Source organism: Erpetoichthys calabaricus, chromosome 7 (genome assembly GCF_900747795.2).
Source record: "Erpetoichthys calabaricus chromosome 7, fErpCal1.3, whole genome shotgun sequence".
In the NCBI taxonomy this organism is placed as follows: Eukaryota; Metazoa; Chordata; class Cladistia; order Polypteriformes; family Polypteridae; genus Erpetoichthys; species Erpetoichthys calabaricus.
This window is the reverse complement of record NC_041400.2, coordinates 142,575,630-142,593,730: the sequence shown is the minus strand read 5'-3', so window position 1 is coordinate 142,593,730 and position 18,101 is coordinate 142,575,630. Positions and strand designations below refer to the sequence as shown.

The following is an 18,101-nucleotide window of genomic DNA, read 5'->3' as shown; positions in this document are numbered from 1 at the left end:
GTCACTGGATAGTGTCCATGTCTCACAACCATATAGCAAACCAGGAAGCACCAGGACTCTTCTTCCTTTTGCACAGATATCGGGAGGGCCACACACCCCTTTCCAGCAACTTCATGAACCCCCATACTCTCCTAATCCATCTACTGAGATAGGAAGAGTCACCAAAGACAGTAAGTAAACCTCTCAACTGTTCAAATACTTTAAACAGATAGTATAAGCAAATAATGATCTCTTCATTCATGTACGCTTAACCGGATTAAGTGTTTTTGAGAAGGTTACATTTACTTAACTGACATCTGAGCTTGTTCAAGTTTTAGCCAGAAACTCAAGTTAAAACAGATATTTTCACCTAGTAAGATCTAAAGTCTATTAGAAGGCAAAAGATGGAAAAGGTGAAGAGTAGATGAAAATAATCTTTGATAGGTGATCCATTAGAAAATACATTGAGTACGATGATGAAACAAGGCTGAAGCCAATTGTCTTTCTGACCCTTCAGGATCCAGTGACCAAAGGATCAAATTTCTTAGCCTCCCTGGGAAAGACTATGATAGAGTTTGAGAACAAAAAATAACTATGACATCTAAGCCAGACATCCAGATGGATCAAACTTTATGCCTTTGCATAAGCATATGAGGGGTCTATGAGAGTTTGCCAATCCTGTAAAATGGGCTTCACGGACTTGGGGAAAAACTGATGAACCTGTGCTGCATGGTATCTTCTGGTCATAAAACAGTACAGGGCTAAAGTACAGCTAAATACCTTCCCTCTGAGCAACGTAGCCGAAGAGCAGAAGTTGTTGCTTGCATATTTGTTGTTAAGGCAATTATGTTCAAGAAGGACAACAGATAGACTGCAATTTGCAAAGAAGGCTTAGTGATTTTCCAGCTTGGAAATGTAAAGTCAGTCTCTTTTTTATGATGCGTATGATGTTGTCCTTTTTCAAATCATGATCACCAGCATGTACTGAAATAGCTGATGGCAGAATGTGACAAGTTCAGGTCCTATTCTAAAAAAGAGTGACCTTCTCCATAAAGGTAAGGGGTGATGAGCTGCTGCACATGAAGAGGTTCAAGTACATACACTATACTATATAAGTAAGGTAAGAGGTAACAAATCACGTGCAGCAGCCACAAATTCATCAATGTCATGGTGGACTACGATTAAAAAAAAAAAAAAAAGCTTTCAGTATTTGTAAAGATTTACTGATCACCCTACATTCCCAACCTCACACGGAGTTACGAGTGCTGGGTAGTAACACAAACGTGTACATGTATGCAAAATGAGGTTCCTAACCAGGGCGGCTGGGCTCACACACCATGATAAGGTGAGAAGATAAACAATACAGAAGGATCCTAGAGTAGAACCACTGATTCTCTAGATCAACAGAGGAGGTGGTTTGGACATGTGGTTAGGATGTCCCCTTTGTACATTAGCATGTGGTTGGTGTACCAGGCATGGGCATGTAGAAAATTATCCATTCACAAAACCCAGGACATACTAGAGGTATTATTTTATCTGAATTGCCTGTGATTTCCCCAGAAGGAACTGAAAAAATTGCTGAGGAAAGGGGGACCTGGTCTTATGATGTTACATGTTTGCGTCATGCTCCCTGGTTGCTTCTAGGAGCCTCTTGAACCCAGAACGGTCTACAGTAATGAACCAACCCCAAGAACCAAGATGAGCTATGCAAATGAGGACACACACAATCAGCAAGGGCTTGGTGCAAAACCGTTCAGTGCTTTTACCAAAACCAGAGAAAAGGGTTCAAAAAGTGCAATGTGAAACAAACAGGTTTTTAATAAATAAATAATACATAAAATAAGTGATATTCAGGAGTTAAAATCCAATAAATAATCCAAATGATAAAAACTGAATAAAACCACGCATTGACCGGGTCCTTTCTTTCCTTCCTGAGCCCAGTGCATCTTCCACTCTCAGTCTTCCAGACTTACCCTGCAGGGACAGCAGCAGCAGTTACAACCTCTGGCTCTTGGCATGGCTGCCTTCGTCAGCATCTGCCATGATGGTCCAAGCCGACTGTCCCTCGAACTTTCACTACACCATCATAACTGAACCTCCATAAATTCAGCAGGGACGATCCACCCATGGAGCTCCAACCACTTGCTCCTCTGCAGGGCCGCAGACCACTCTGCCTCTTCTTCCTCACACTGGCCCCTGATACCTTGCTCTCATTCAAGGTTCTCTTATTTTCCTTGTTGCTCCCCCTCTGCCTGGCAGGTTCCCTCATATCATGCCTGATTGGGTTCATGTATGGTCCTCTGCCTACTCCGAGGTGCATCTGACTGATGTGCTTGCATTTGCACGTGAATGTGAGATTAACCAAACTCCCCAATGAAAGTGACAGCATGCACACACCCGCACTTGTTCGGTGCCTGCACACTCCAGGACCCAATTATTCATTTAAAATCAAGCTTTGCCACGGACAACTTATCACAGGTCTGTACTGCTTGGCATGTTGTCACCCCATCATTCAGCAGAAAATCAGAATCAGAAATAAAGCAAAACTCTCAAGGTTACTTACACAACAAACAGTGACTGATAAAATATTTTGTTCAATTATAGCAGTACAGGACTAAAATGAACTTTTCTGCAACCTTAACCTCATTAATCATCTTAAGACAGCAACATTCTCTGAGTTTTCTGTAAAAGTTCTTTGTAGTGAGTGTCTCATTTGAAATGATTCCAGACATAATTCCAAAGGAACTGCATCCAAAATTAGTTTATTTTTTTCATGCACCAGCTAACTGCATTGTTAACTTTCTGACATTACCAGGTTATCAAAATCAAGTGTCTTCACTCTGATAGTAATGTATCATTAGGATCCTTTACAATGCACTGTAATTAGCACTGGAATGTTCTTGTGTTAATCATTAGTGGGCTTGAACTTTACTGATTAGAGCAGTAATTAAAAAAAAAAACTAAAAATATATAACTTACTTCACACAATGGTAAAACTGAAGACAGGACAGCAGAAGAGTTACAAAAAAACCTAAACAATGCCACTCTGTACAATATCTCCTCACGTTTTTTCTCTCTTATTTTTAGATTTAATATCTCCCCCCCCCCCCGAAATGCAACCTCATTTGTAGTGAATTATCATTTCATCGGTCTTTACAGATTCACAAAGCAAGCCCACTGTTCATTCACACATTTGCATACATTGTCGGGTCTGCAGAAGCGCTGCAAATGAGCCTCATCTGTGTTTTTCACACGTAGCTCTGTGAATTCACAAAAATTTACCTTATTAATTCTCCTTTCTCCAAGTCTAAATGATGCTGGTGGTGTGCTTTGCTTTCGAAGTGCGCAAAAACATTAAAATACTACTTCAGATGTGTTCATATTCTTTTTTGTAAGCCAACTGAAATAACTGGAGGACCTACAGTTTTCAGATTAGCGTATGACCATTTTCATTAAATGTATTGAAATATACGAGTAATTATAAATTACAGCTGCCTGAGTATCTGTAGGATTTCTTCTTTTTTTTTTTGCTGTTAGTGTTTATTCTTGCTATTGCTGCGACTGCAGCCATTGCCATAACAATTAGGCATTAAAAAAGCATGTACAAGCAAGCATGTAACACCCATGTAAAACTGTTAACCAAAGTATGAATATATTAGACTATGTACTTATTTTAATGTGAATGTTTAAGCCCCATTTTTTGGCTAACTGGACAGCCCTACTCTGGATTGCTAGATTAACTGTTAAACTGATTAGTAAATACTCTATTACCTATATAATCACTAGTAACAACACAAGTTTATATTTGACAACAAAATCAATCAATTTTAAAATAAGAACAGTTTCTTACCTTGGCATTTATGACGCGTCTTTTCTTGTTGCAGCTTAAGATACAGATGGAAGGGGCCAGGGCACCCAGGTTAACAATAATAAAATCACCTGTGAACAAGGGAACAGACATTTTATAAATATTATGCACAAGCAACATAATATCAATAAACATGATAATATACCAAAATCAGCAGCTGTTTGGTCTCGTCCATTTATAGAAGATGGACATCTGAAGCAGAGCTCCGCTAGCAGCGGCTTTATATTCCCACGTATTTCATAATATTTAGAGGTATCCTGTGTTCAACCCGACCAAGGAACTTCCACTACAATATACAAGCATGAGTAACAAGAAGAAAAGTCAGAAAGAACCGGAAAAGAAACTTAAAGCTGCTTCAAAGTCTGGACAGACATCCGGCCCCACTGCAAGGTATGGCCTCTCAGAGACTGACCTGGAACAAGCAGACGAATGCGCAGATCTCCTAGGACCCCGCTCCATTGTATCGTCTCCAGTTGAGAGTGAAAATGGGAGCGAAGGTGCAAGCGATACAGGTCGTGATGGATCGCCGATTTCTGAGGATCATTCAAGACTAGAAAGGGCCCTGCAGGATGTGCTCTCATCTACTCATCGCGAGCCCGCAGCACCTGCTGTAACAGGAGCTGCATTTCCACTCGCGGAGCACGAAATCCGAAGCAAACTTTCCGAACTGAAAGAGATGATCACTACACACTGGCCACTGCCATGACTACGGCCATAAATGAGCTTAAGAAGGATAACAAAGACCGGGAAATGTGTGTATTTAAACGTTTTGACGTGAACTTTAAAGGCATGTTGGAGAAATTAGAGGAACACATCGAAGAAAATAGATCCAAACTGAAAATGCTTGCCGACCAGATTAATGACGTTACAGATCAGCTGGATGACGTTAAGCAGGCATTCACGGCTCGAGTTGAAACAGTGGAACAATTGGCGTCTAACGCCAATGAAAAAGCTACAGCTGCGAATTCCAGGGCTGCAAGTCTGTCTCCAAGTTTTTTGCATTCGGAAGATGGGTACAGAAGAAATAATATAAGAATTGAGGGTATATCTGAGAAACGAGAAAGCTGAAGCCCAGTGAAATTTGCAGTAGAATTCCATCCATCCATCCATTTTCCAACCCGCTATATTCCGAACTACAGGGTCACGGGGGTCTGCTGGAGCCAATCCCAGTCAACACAGGGCACAAGGCAGGAACCAATCCCGGGCAGGGTGCCAACCCACCGCAGGACACACACAAACACACCCAGACACCAAGCACACACTAGGGCCAATTTAGAATCGCCAATCCACCTAACCTGCATGTCTTTGGACTGTGGGAGGAAACCGGAGCGCCCGGAGGAAACCCACGCAGACAAGTGGAGAACATGCAAACTCCACGCAGGGAGGACCTGGGAAGCGAACCCAGGTCCCCAGATCTCCCAACTGCGAGGCAGCAGCGCTACCCACTGCACCACCGTGCCGCCCCTTTACTGTCTAAAATAATTGGAGATGATTATAAACTCGACATTGAGATAGCAGCTGCTTATCGCACATACAGATCAAATACCTTTAAACCTAGGTCTTTTATTGTCTGCTTCGAGCGACTACGATGTAAGCTTGATGTGATGGCACTTCTCAGACACAAGCAAGAGATTATATTTGAAAATAATCTTATTCGTATTTTCCCCGACTTCTCACCATCAACAGCTGCAAAACGCACAGCCTACTTTGACATTAAAAAGTTGCTACAGAAAGCTGATATGAAATACAGCCTCTTGTATCCCGCCAAACTAAAAGTGGAAGTTCAAGATCAATATTATATTTTTTCAAGCAAGGAAGAAGCTGAAAAGGAACTAAAGAAGCTGTTTCCGACACTCTTTTGAAAGTTAAGAAGGAGCCGTACTCTATCAAGGCATGGGAAGGATCTATCATCTGCTCTCTGGTCTCGGATCCACTTTTAAAGAGACTGGTATTATAATTATACATCCTTTTCTTTACTTGGACATTATATGTTTATGTCTTAATTATAGTTATAGACACGAGTGTGGAAGTGTGGAAGTAATTAAAGTAGGATTTGTTTTTTTTTTACTACCTTAAAGTAGACTGTTTAACATCATACTCTTCGTTTATTGCTATTTCTACTATTAAATTACTATTATATTTATACTATTACATTATACTATTGCATTAGGAATTACTATGTTTATCCTAGACTACTTTTTAAAATCATTCCCAGGGTTCATTCCTTTTTTATCTTAATATCTTAAAATCGCTGAATATTATTTTAAGCTTAAAGACTGTTAATGATTATATTTTCGGCAGATAGTATCAAGAATTCAGCTGCAATAGATATCTCTTTGTTTTAATTCTCTAAGGCCGCTGCGGGGTGGGGTTTGTTTTGTTTTGGACATGCTCTGTCTCTTTGTATGTCAGAGGACCGGGACATCACGAATTGGGATCAAGCCTCATATGGGGAGGCAAAATGGGGGGGGGGGGATAAAGGGGGGAGAGAAGGAGAGCAGGCTATATCTAATCTATTCTTCTAATCCCTATAACTATAAATATCAATGCAACAATAGGCTAAAATGCAATAACTCATGGGGAATTTTGAAATTAAGATTAAAACTGCCTCACTACCAGTTAAGACTATAAAATGACATTAAAAACTCAGAATCAATATCTCCATGATGGGACAGTTAACTTTGTGAGCTGGAATGTTAAAGGCCTGAATCACGAATTAAAGAGAAAGAAAGTATGCTCTCACCTAATAGGCTTAAACGCTAAAATAGTATTTTTACAGAAGACCCACTTACTAAGCAAGGATCAGTTCAGACTACAAAAAGACTGGACTGGCCAAATGTTCCATTCTAGCTTTATAAAGAAAACTAGAGGGGTGGGAATTCTCATACACAGAACAGTTCCATTTGTAGCATCAGATGTAGTATCGGACCCCGAAGGGAGATATGTGATGGTCATGGGCAACTTATATAACAGTAAAATGATTTTGATAAATGTTTATGCACCCAATGTCGATGATAAGGAATTCATGCAAAATTTATTTGCATCCATTCCCAATGTGAACACTCATAAAATTATAATGGCTGGGGACTTTGTGTTTTAAATCCACTCTTAGATAGGACTCCTGTGACTGGGGGGATGACATCTAATACTGCAAAGACAATTATACAGTTTTTAAATGACCACAACTTATCAGACCCCTGGAGATTTCTTAACCCAAACTCAAGAACATATTCGTTCTACTCACCAGTGCATTATAGCTACTCAAGAATTGATTATTTTTTTTATAGATAATAATTTCCTGCCTACGATTAAATCATGCAAATACGACACAATTGTTATCTCCGACAATGCCCCTCTAGTCTTGGAGCTAAAATCATTAAGCCCCTCACACTCACCTCACAGATGGCGTCTTAACCCTCTTCTATTGGCAGACGAGAACTGCACAGAATTTATATCCAAACAAATCAGCTTCTTCCTTGAGACAAACACGCCCACAGAGGTTTCTGCAGGAACACTCTGGGAAACTCTAAAGGCCTTCTTAAGAGGACAGATTATTTCATATCTTTCCCACAAAAATAAATTAGAAACCAAGAAAGTGTCAGAGCTAAGAAGCGAAATTACTAGAATAGATGAAGAACAAGCCAGGCGTCCAAGTGAATCTCTCCACAGGAAAAGGCAGGCCCTGCATACAGAACTTAACATCTTAACAACTAAAGAAACTGAACAACTTATTTATAAATCTAGACATCATTACTATGAACACAGAGAAAAAGCTAATAAGCTTTTAGCTCAACAAATTCACAAACAAGAAGTTCGCAATGCAACACCAGTAATCACCAACACGAATGGAGAAGAAATTATTGACCATAAAAATATAATGCACGCATTTAGAGATTATTATAAATCCTTATATTCTACTGAGCTCAAAGAAGACAACACACAATCTAATGCATTTCTGGATACATTACAGACACAACAAATAGATGCTTTAAGTGCTGAGGAACTGGATAAACCTCTGACGCTAACAGAATTACTAGATGCTATAAAGTCACTTCAAAGAGGGAAATCAGCAGGCCCTGATGGTTACCCCGTAGAATTTTATAAGAAATTCGCCACTCAGCTAGCTCCCCTCTTATTGGCAACATTTACAGAAGCTAGAGACAACCAAATACTACCTCAAACATTTCGTCAAGCATTAATCACCGTCTTTCCTAAACAAAATAAGGACTTGTTACAATGTGCATCATACAGACCAATTTCACTCCTGAATAATGATGTTAAGATACTCTCAAAAATTCTAGCTAGAAGGATGGAGAAAGTGCTGCCCTCTGTAATATCACAGGATCAAACTGGATTTATTAAAGGCAGACACCTATCTTCCAATCTCCAATGCTTGTTTAATGTTATATATTCACCAGCAAAATCAAACACCCCAGAGATATAACTATCATTAGACGCAGAAAAAGCATTTGATATGATTGAATGGAACTACCTTTTCACTGCATTGGAGAAATTTGGGTTTGGCCCGAATATTTGTACATGGATCAAACTACTGTATACCAATCCAGAAGCTTCAGTTTGTATTAATAACATTTGCTCAGACTACTTTAAGCTAGAACGTGGTACCAGACAAGGATGTCCCTTGTCGCCACTGCTGTTTGTAATCGCCATTGAACCACTGGCGGTTCACTGCCGAAAGTCTTATCAGATAAGGGGGATTGTCAGAGGAGGACTGGAACAAAAAATTTCTCTATATGCAGATGATATGGTTTTATATATATCAGACCCAGAAAACACTGTCCCTGCAGTTTTAACAGCACTAACAGAATTTCAAAAGATATCTGGTCTTAGAATTAATCTGAATAAAAGTATACTCTTTCCAGTGAATTCACAAGCATATAATATTAGGTTGGACACCCTACCTTTTACCATAGCAGATCAGTTTAAATACCTAGGGGTAAATATCACAAGTAAACATACAGCTCTTTATCAACAAAATTTTGCCGTCTGTATGGAAAAAATTAAGCAAGATTTGCATAGATGGTCAACCCTTCATCTCACTCTAGCCAGAAGAATTAACGTTAAGATGAAAATCCTTCCTAAACTTCTTTTTTTATTTCAAAACATTCCGACATATATCAATAAATCGTTTTTTAAACAGATTCAACAATAACCTCATTCATTTGGAACTCAAAACACCCACGTATCCGAAGAGCGACCCTACAAAGACCTCAGGCAGAAGGTGGCATGGCTTTACCTAATTTTCAGTTTTATTACTGGGCAGCAAACATACAAGCCATAAAAACCTGGACACAAATATATGAACATACACAGGCTTGGTCCACAATAGAAGTAAAATCCTGTAGTACTTATTTATACTCCCTGCTCTGCTCTCCAATAAATGCAAATTATCACAAATATACTAATAACCCAATTGTGCTTAACTCACTCATAATATGGAAACAAATTAGAAAGCATTTTAAGATGGAAAATCTTTTATCTGTGGCACCTCTGCAAGAGAACCACCTCTTTCAACCCTCGCAAACATATCCAGTTTTTAATACCTGGAAAAGTTTTGGGATTAAAATGCTCAGAGATCTTTATATAGACAACATATTTGCATCTTTTGAACAATTACGTTCAAAATTCAACCTCCCACCTACACATTTCTTTCACTATCTTCAAATTAGAAATTTTGTTTAACAGAAATTGCCCGATTTTCCCCACCTCGTACCCTCCACAATGCTGGAAAAAATGCTGCTCAAATTCAAGGAATTAAACACCATTTCCGCATTATATAAAATCCTATTAGAGTCCCTACCTTTCAAAGATCCAAGAGGACATTGGGAAGAAGATCTCTTAATCAATATATCACAAAAGGAGTGGAAGGTAGCAAAGCAGAGAATTCACCCGAGCTCCATATGCGCAAAGCATAGAATTATTCAACTAAAAATTATATATTGAGCTCATCTGTCTCGCTTAAAACTGTCCAAAATGTTTCCAGGGCAAGATCCAACCTGCGAACGCTGCAACCAAGCTCCTGCCTCACTGGGTCACATGTTCTGGGCCTGCACCAAACTAACATCATTTTGGACCAAAATTTTTAAGTGCGTCTCAGACAGCCTTGGTATCACAATTCCTCCTAACCCATTAACAGCTATGTTCGGTGTTCTTCCAGACGGACTTGAAGTGGAGAAGGACAAGCAAACCATGATTGCATTCACTACACTTTTGGCACGCAGACTTATTCTGTTAAATTGGAAGAATCCTAACTCTCCTCTGATAAGTCAGTGGAAAACCGATGTTTTATATTATTTGAAATTGGAAAAAATCAAATTCTCAGTTAGAGGGTCTGTACAAAATTTTTTCAAAACCTGGCAGGATCTAAATCAATATTATTTTAGAATAAGAGAAATAACTATTACCGCATTTAATTCCCTTCTCCATTTCTTATTTACCTATATATTTATTTCTCCCTTTCTTTTGTTTATTGTTGCCTTATTAAAAAGCCCTAAGCAATTCTCCTTTGGCTAAGCTCTCCTTCTCAGGGGTGGGGTTTGATTTGTCTTCAATTTTGTTTGGTTATAAATTGATCTATTTGTATGGAATCATTAATTAATTTAAAAAAAAAAAAAAAAAAATCAGCAGCTGTAATTTTCAACAATGGTAGGTTTTGACTTCAACACTTATCAAGCAAATAAATACCTTCTTAAATCTTACATTTATTAACCATGCATCTTCAATTTTCCTTTACCAACAAGCCAAAAGATGAATAACTGTTCCAGTAATACAGAGGGAAAATTTCTGCACCTCAGTCAAGTAAAAGGAACAAGATTTTCAACTATGTCAACCATCACTAAATTCTCAATATAAAAATCTAAAAACTGTCTTTTGAAATACATTGTCGTTACAGTGACACTAACAGCCGCGGTCTTCCCCACCCGTGTAAATGTTACATATTCCCTTTCAAGTTAACAAAGGCTAAGATCAGTCTGATACAATTTTTTGATCGGTCTCAAGTGGCACAGGTAACATAACAGTAAAGTGTAAAATATGCTTAAAATAAATAAATAACCATTTTAAAAGTTAGTGGTATTTATTGGTGATCCACTACTATACTTCAACATAAATAATGACAGAACAACAATTTAACAAAAGATCACTTCCACTTCAATTTTATACTAACTTCACCACTTTGCATACACTCCCTTGGAGCTTGGGTGTGCATTAATACTACTCATTGGTACTTTCATTGCCACAGGCATGAAAACTCCAAATCAGCTCCTTTATACAGCTCAAAGGAACCCAAACTTAAAGAGGATAAAAACAGAAAGAGAGCGGAGCATTAAATACAAGAGGTTGCTGCACTACGTAGTGGCTAGCAGCAATTCAGTTAAAATGGAAGGGAGGTAAATATACAACAAAAGAGCATTTTTAATCAAAATTTCCTTTACAATTTAAGAATTCAACATTAAATTAAAAGTTAAAAATCTCTCTACTCCACTTTGTGTTACATCAGATACGGTCAGGAGAAAAGTCATGTGCAGTGAGGTGTATAATCATTTTCTTCCTGGTGACCAAAACAGCTACATCCATACTGCACATGGAGACTCTTCAAGAAGTGTTTGTTTATGCTCTGTTGCTTGGAGCAGTCATTGAATCAACGGCCATATTTCGCACAGCATGTGAAATTAGCAATCAGCATTATTGTGTACAGAGTCAAAGATTCTGTTAAACACTACAGTAAATTGGCTTTGGCCCACATTCAACTAAAAGGGTTTAAAAAACAATCATACAAACCAACATACACAGTAAATATATACTGTACAGAGCCAGACGTGATCCCCAATGCACAAGCATTAAATTTACTTAATTTCAAAGTGAAGCTAATTAGGAAAATTTGTATTTGTAGTCTAAATATTACCAACATTTACAGGTGATGTCAATTTTAAAAAATGTGTTAAACATATTGCATGACAATCTTTCTTTTAAGTAAACAAAATCGTGTCATTTCAGTTTTCCTCAGCAATTGAGATTTTACGGACTCCTTTTCATATATTTCTAACATCGCTACTTTTAAGAAAATTGGCATTCTCTAACAGGTTATACAATTAATGAAGTATTCAGCATTAGTACTGGAAGTCAAAAAAAATGTCAAAGCACTCCTAGCAATCTATGTCATGAAAAAGATTTGCCTACAAGCTGAATTCTGGGCCTGCCCATGTACCACTCACACAAAGACAATGAAAACATGTCCAAGCAACTCTATCCAATGGAGAACCAGTTTACTGTTAGCCTAAAGAAATGAGTATAGTGCACTCTATAACATTACAATAGAGACAAAAAAATGCAGAAATATGTTAAAATAAATAAGTATTATATCAGTAGCAAAACATGTGCTTCGAAAGGTATATTTTTAAAGGGTGATTCTATAGCTGAGAAAATCATCTAAAATATTCATCAGCTTGTTGATCACATTATGGCTTGAATGTTCCAAAACAGCTTCTACCAAACATTTTCAGGTATTCAGCTTTAGAAAATGGACCTTATGAAATTAGAGCAGTATTCTCTGTTATGAACAGATCTTACCTTATGTAGTCACAGAGAATATTCTCATAAAAAATAAATAAAAATCAGATGCTAACCATTAACCAATATTTTCTCTGGGCACCTAACAGCTATACTGGAGGTTGTGAAAATGCTCCTTACTATTGGCTCAAACACAGCACCCTCCTAATGTAGCTCTACATACAGATCACTGGCTGTGGTCAACTAAAGGTGTATGACATTGTCAAGACAAACTGCACCTTAGAATAATCCTGAAAGTCAAAATAAGATACTTTTGAGAAATAAACTATTTGGTGGGGTCTAAATTAAGTCTGAAAGCACAATTTTAAAAGTATAATATTAATGTATTAATGAAGTATTTCAGGTTATATTGATAAAATATTTTGGGAACATTGGAAAAAGAACACGCATCAACATGATAATTCTTTAAAAATCATCTATTTGCCAAAATATTCTTTCTAAGATGCTGACTGTGTTTATATGCACTCAAGCAAAATTTTACAAATAAACAGTGATGTAGAGTGGAAAGTTGCAGGTATCCCTCTATTCTGTATATAAAACTGAGCTACCAGAAAGCCTTCCTGAACTACCAGATTTGTAAAGTTGGTAGCCCAGCAGACTACCATGTCCATTCACAATTTGTCCACCCCTGACTTGTCGCCATAATATACAAGTGAGTGTAGGTAGTTGCCAGTACAATTAAAACTTTTCATATATGAATGTCTGAGTGTCTAAATATGTGTGTGTTTTTGTGTTACCTATCGAATAACTTCCACTTTTGACAAAATACTTCAGTAAAGATTTAAATATTTCATAAATGTGAGCCTCACAGTCACTCATCACCATGGAAATATATTGGATATGAAATGCATAAACGAACAGAAACATATCCAGTTTATAATTATACTGCTTTCAGGTGAAGAACTCACAATGACACAGTAAGATAAGAAAATTAAATGATCAACTCTGCTTAATCCAGTTTAGGTTGAGGAAAGACTACGCCTTTTCTGGCATCATCAGGTACAAGGCAAGAGTTAACACTATTGACAGTCTATTACAGGTCTATTTACAGTATATATGCTCTCCCAGACTCAGACAAGGCAAATTTGAATTCAGTTTAAACTGTACACACATCTTTGGTGATACAGGGAAACTAGAATACCTAACAGGAAGAATATTCATGCAAAAAAGATGAAAAAATGCATGCTCGACACAGAAAAGGTTTGTAATTCCAACCCAGAAAGGCAAATTAAGTTTTTGTTTAATTTCGTGAATCATATTGTAAAAAAATAATAATCATGTATGTCAATGTTAAAATAGACTAAACATATTATAAAACTTCTCCTGTCATAACATTATACAAAATAAAAGTTAATTAGGTTGTAACATTGAATGCCAAGTACTGAACCAACAAAATTTGCCCAGTTCTCTTTCAAAAATACTAAGACAGACTCATTATCTGACCTGAACGCAGCGCTTTCTTAATATTTTTTGCAGCACTATGTGACATTCTCATTAAAGATTCTATTGTTGGATATTGCTATTCCAGAAATTAATGTTTTGACTAATGTAGTGAATATTTAAACAGCACAGGTGTAAGAGCATGACCTGTGACAATCCAATATCCAAAACAGAATTCCTATCTTCTGCTTGTTACTAAAAAGAAATGTTCTGGATATGTAAGACTCTGTACAAGGTAAACGTTGGTGGGAAAATGTATGCCTCTGTCTGACTGAAAAATGACTAATATAATTTAATAATGTTTATTTTAAAATGTAAAAATATGTTTGATAGAACAAGAGGCTTGGATTATTGGATAACAAGGGGGCTCCGCCCCCTGCTCGCTTCGCTCGCCTACCCCTGGCGTTTTGAACCCGTGCCAGCTGGGCAGCTACGTGTCCGGATGACGCACGTTTAATACGGAGCATTTGCCCGTGTCATTGTGGAGTCCCCCACTGGTAATACAGAGCTTCGTCCGTACTATTACGCGGTGCATTTTGGACTACTGCGGACCCCGTAGTTTTTCTCGTTTCAGTTTGTATCTTTGGTCAGTTGAGCTCATGTTTTTCAAGCTTTTGAATTCCGGTCTTCATTATCTGTAACCTGCTGTCCATGTGCGTGGCCCCCTTGTTCAACCTGTTTATCACGTTTTCTTTGCTTTCTACTCTGTCTTTAATTTCTGACCTAGCTTTATTCCGGTTTTGTTTCAATGACACTGGGTCCGTGGTGATTATATGTAAAGGAGGCAGTCTAATTTTACCCTTTTGACAACTACGTGTAAATTCATTATTTGTATTGCCAGTTGTTTCTTCTGGGAAGTTAAGTGAATGACAATGATTGCAAATGACATTCATTAATCCCAATGAATTTTCCTCAATAGTGGACTCATTATTGAAGGCGTTATCAGCCAACTGGCGTAAGCATTTAGCAGGTGTCTGGCGTTGATGTCCGCGACGGGCATGTTTTGCTTGTGGCGTTTGCCTGTAGGGGGGGTGGTCGTGCCTTGCCGTTGTGCACTCGTCTGTTCTTTTTTTTTTGTTGTGTTTAGTTTCGTGTGCAATGTGTTTTGTGCTTTGCCCGCGGTTGAGTACTTTTTTATGTGCCTTTTCCTTTTTTCGGTGCTTGTGTGACTCCTTTTTGTATGTGCTCACTCCTTTTTTCTGTGGTCTTGTCCGCCACTCGCGGCCCCTCATCCGCCTTTGTCGCCCTCTTTTGTCCGCATTTCTCCGACTGTCGCGGACTCTTTTTGCGCCTGCGCCTCTCGCGGACCCTCATCCGCCTCTCTCACTCTCTTTTGTCCGCCTTTCTCGGCTCCTCAGCCGACTCTCGCGGACTCTTTTTGCGCCTGCGCAGTACGTCTTTTTGCAGCTACGGCCCATGGCCGGATGTGCCTGCGTCCATCATCCGGTTTAGCATTCTCGGTTAGTAATATAGATAAGGCAATTTGTATCGAGGTTAGTTGGCCTGAAAAGACAATCAAAAGGTAATCCGCATCAAAAGTAAAAATCAGCACTCTCTTACCAAGTTTACATGTACCGTAATGTATATATCTATTTTCTCAATGAGCAATGTCACCTTTAGCAAAGGTACAATTTACTCTAACCGAGTGTTCTTGGTGTAATATAATAACAAGGTGATTCAAAATGAGGCCTTCAAAATGAAGACTTCAAATACTTTCCTCTACTCTTGTTGTGCTGCCACCTTTTGATGCAAAGACAGAAATACATCAGCAATACAAAGAATTACATTATCACACAGGGAAGGAAAGTTTTACTACACTAATTACCAAGTATTCAATGTTTACTCTTATGAGTATGTGGTTGCTTGGCATAATAAGGCATTGTGTATAAATGTTCAAGATAAAACTGGTATGCAATTCATGTGCATATGTACACACACTAGATGAATATTTTTGAAAATTAAATCTAACATATAAATATTTAAAACTGAAAATATGACATACTGAAACAAGGAGCACAACATCATTTAACATAACATAAACCTCAACTTTAACTGCTTAAAAATTAAGTGTTCAATCAATAGTACGCAGACATTTAATCAAACATGTTTAGAATTCATATGTATTAATAAACAGCATTTGTCTTCAGGAAAGAGACACTAATCCAGTTTTGCTTCCACTCATTAAGCTTATGAATGCACAAATTTCAATTTCCCTCCTTTGCATTTTCAGGCATTAAGCAGTTCGCACTGCTGACATCCCGCTTTCTGTGATAGTTTCTTAAGTAAATATTTCTCAAACTCCCTTTCAAGTCTCCCATGTGAAACTTTTCATTTTTATTTATTATTCATTTTTACATATCATATCAATATTGCCTCAATTTTAACACATACATCTAGTATAATTTTACATTCAACTCGAAGAACACAGTAGACAATGTAAAACACAACATTTAGTGATATTAAAGTTTATAAGTTTATAAGTAACAGTTTGTAATACTATCTTGAAGTATAATACAAAAGAAAAAAATGATGCTTCAAAAAAACATTTGCAATTAAAAGGGGTAGACAAAAGTACCCATGTATTTGAACAGTTTCAACTACAGACCAAGGTAGGATTGACAAACACTGCATACATTAAATATCTGTGTGAACTGTGTGAACATGGCAAAATGTAAATCCCAACCAATGACACTTTTGACCAGAGCTCAGATTTTTTTTTCAATATATAAAAACAAGTTGTGATCAAATTATTTCACTAAAAAGAAGAAGTGACAGTCAGTTAATATGAAGTGTACACTAGAAACAGTTTAATCCTGTATCTGGCAGTCAGAAGCAGGAGATGTACACACTGATTCATAAAGTGAATGTCTTTTAACCTCCTTAGTGTTGCATTTTATTCCTAAAAACATAAAAAGGAAAAGCAAACAACACCTAACCAGATAAGCTTGGACCATGTTGTCTTCTCAAATTTTAAGTTAAGAAGCACAGTCATAATTCTAAATTACATTAAATAGAAGAACAAGATCGAAAACCTTTTCAAGAGACATACGTTTTGAAGTATTTGATTGTTGGATTCCAAGCTTGTGATGTACAGAGGAGAACTTTGCAAGTCACTATGGTGGTAAAGAGCATTTTCAGCCATGGATAATTAACAAAGACTTATGTCAAGGAACAGTGCAAAGATCAATAGGAAAAGCGAGGTGGAAATGTATAAATGGTTAAATGTTTAATAAGTTATTGAAACAAAATAATGCTGAAGCAGCACCAACACAGTAGTCATGATTTTACCACTGTTGAGGCTACAGTGGGCTCTCTTCCACATTCTGCCATAAAGATATTTCACTACACATATTTAAGGGAGGGCGGCACGGTGGTGCAGTGGGTAGCACTGCTGCCTCGCAGTTGGGAGACCTGGGGACCTGGGTTCGCTTCCCGCGTCCTCCCTTTGTGGAGTTTGCATGTTCTCCCCGTGTCTGCGTGGGTTTCCTCCGGGCGCTCCGGTTTCCTCCCACATTCCAAAGACATGCTGGTTAGGTGGATTGGCGATTCTAAATTGGCCCTAGTGTGTGCTTGGTGTGTGGGTGTGTTTGCGTGTGTCCTGCGGTGGGTTGGCACCCTGCCCGGGATTGGTTCCTGCCTTGTGCCCCGTGTTGGCTGGGATTGACTTCAGCAGACCCCCATGACCCTGTGTTCGGATTCAGCGGGTTGGAAAATGGATGGATGGATGGATGGATATTTAAGGGATCATTTTTTTTTTTCAAACAAGTCTTCCAAATACTTATTTAAATGTATGCCATGTTAATTTATTAAAAATTAAACTTAAATGCTTGATAATTAAGTAGAGTAAAAAACAATTTCATATGAAAAAAGATTTGCAATTCCTTTAACACACTGAAAGTGAGAAATTCTCAGGTTAACCATTATAAGAACTAACCACAATCTGCTCATGCACTTCTGTTAAAATTCCAGGTACAGGGATAAGAATCTAGAAAGGTGTTTTAAAAGTTTTAGAACTAATTATAAAGTTGATTTTGACTAACTGAAAATGAACAGCAGAAACCACCAACTGCAGGTATATCTAGTACTTGACTTAATTTTACACACAACATTTTCAGATTCACAAAGACTAATTAGAATCATAACTCTAGGATTGGAAAACTGAAAAATAGGTAAAAACCAAATACATGTAGCAAGGTTATGTTCCACTGAATTTTTATTGTTTAAG

General features: G+C 37.8%; 1 protein-coding gene across 4 annotated transcripts in view; it reads right to left on the bottom strand.

Moving 5' to 3' along the window:
- Window positions 1-18,101, bottom strand: part of erbin (erbb2 interacting protein) — a 303,640-nt gene that overhangs the window by 225,127 nt on the left and 60,412 nt on the right. For all 4 annotated transcript variants that reach the window (XM_051929687.1, XM_051929688.1, XM_051929689.1 and 1 more), the window contains exon 2: window positions 3,830-3,918. The gene's annotated coding sequence lies outside the window, so the exon portion shown is untranslated. The remainder of the gene's footprint in view (window positions 1-3,829; window positions 3,919-18,101) is intronic.